At 36.8% G+C, this 1836-nt stretch overlaps 1 non-coding gene across 1 annotated transcript; it reads right to left on the bottom strand.

The window, feature by feature from the left end:
- Positions 1-904: 904 nt before the first annotated feature.
- LOC118908699 (U6 spliceosomal RNA) lies at positions 905-1008 on the bottom strand. Its single transcript, XR_005023302.2, has one exon. It is a non-coding gene; the product is annotated as a U6 spliceosomal RNA (small nuclear RNA).
- Between the last annotated feature and the right edge of the window lie 828 nt (positions 1009-1836).

Raw genomic sequence — 1836 nt, forward strand, 5'->3', positions numbered from 1 at the left:
TCTTGCCTTGAGACAGGGCACACAATCAAGACTGAGATCAGGTTCATCACCACTCTGTTTCAACTTTCAGTTTATTCAGTCCTGCTTGCCCCTTCTGCTAAAGACTTATCTCTGCATTCTCAAAGTTTGGTCTCTTGATTCCTTTCACTATCTTCTTTGATTCTTGTTCTTGTTACTCTCAGTGCTGGGTCAGTGCTTCGATGATCCCTTGTTTGAGCTGGCGTTCCCATTCTTTGCTCCCTGCACCCTCACCACAGGTTTATACTGCCCATACTGTGCCGAAAGCCAGAATCCTGGAAGACCTTTTGATGCCTCCCTGCTCCTTCTCACTTATGCTTATCTCCTGCCCACTTCACTTTCCCTTGCCAAGGTCTCTGAACATCAGACTTTTCGTAGATGATGCATAGGATGGGTGCATATTACCCTTCCACAAGTATACCCAGATTTGGATAAAATCCAAAGTAATAAGCAAATAGTACCACCAATTTGTATTCACTTGGCATGACATTCATTAAGATATTTTGCTGACATGTCAGTAATACAGTGTACCATTTTATGATCTTAAAAGTATGATTTGCACAGGAAAATCAGTTAACATGACTAATTTGATTTTTAGATTCACTTAAGAAGTTATACCCTACTAGGTAATGAAGCAAGCAAGTATGTACCACCGAAAAATAAATATAAAAATCTTTGCTTTATTGTGATGATTGTAAAGCTTACAATTGCAAGATTTTATGGTTATCTGTGTGACTAGCATTACTACAAAGTTCACTTGTATTATCACATGGTTTTGACCTAGAAATTATAAATGTGGTGCCATTTGTAGCTAAAGTGTTTTTAGCATCATTTTCACTCATGCCTTAGGTAAATGTGTGTGTACCACTCATGCTTCCTTCTTTTTTTTTTTTATGGAATCCTTTGCAAATTTGTTGTCATCCTTGCACAGTGGCCATGCTAATCTCTGTATCATTCTAGTTTTAGTCTATGTACTGCCAAAGTGAGCACCTATTCAAGCTTCCTTAATCTGTGCTTGCTTTACTGTTACATGTTTATACCTGTGTAAGAAAAAAGAAGAATAAGTTACAGATAGCACATGGTACAATAACTTTTAAATGGTTTCAACTACCAATTGTATGTCAGTGAGAAGACAGTGAAGTTTTTAGCACAAATGAGAAAAATTTGTGGGTTGTGTGTGCTTCAGTGCCCCAGTGCTGTAACAGCTCCTTTTTCCTTTATTCAAGAAAATGTTTCAGAATGGATATGAGTGATAAACAGAGGGAACAGACAGTTGGTTACCATAGGACAAGGGGATGGGTGAAGTAGGTAAAGGGGATAAAGAGATACAAATGTCACATTATAAGAAAATTTAGTCACAGGGATGAAAGTATAGCAGAGGGATATAGCTCATAACATTGTAAAATCTTTGTATGGTGACAGGTGGGAACTACACTTATTATGGTGAACATTTAATAATGTATATAATGATGAATCACTAAGTTGTTCATCTGAAACCAGTATAATATTGTATATCAACTATATTTCAATTAAAAATGTTTAAATATAGACTGGATATGAATGAGTGAAGTTATTACAGGGATATCCACGAAAAGGCTGATCATCTGTTAACTGCAGCATATTGGTATTTGGGCTATTGTTAGAATCCAGTTACTTCTGATGTCTCACTGTTGGTCAATACATTAGTGTATCTTAATACTGTGGGGAAGAACTCCATGGTAGATGTTGATGCTTATACTCATAGTGCTCGCTAGAGTTTTCCAGTTGTTCTCAGACTTTTTGACCCTTGCCTCTATTAATCTATCTCTTCTTTTTCAT

Source organism: Manis pentadactyla, chromosome 1 (assembly GCF_030020395.1).
Source record: "Manis pentadactyla isolate mManPen7 chromosome 1, mManPen7.hap1, whole genome shotgun sequence".
NCBI lineage: Eukaryota > Metazoa > Chordata > Mammalia > Pholidota > Manidae > Manis > Manis pentadactyla.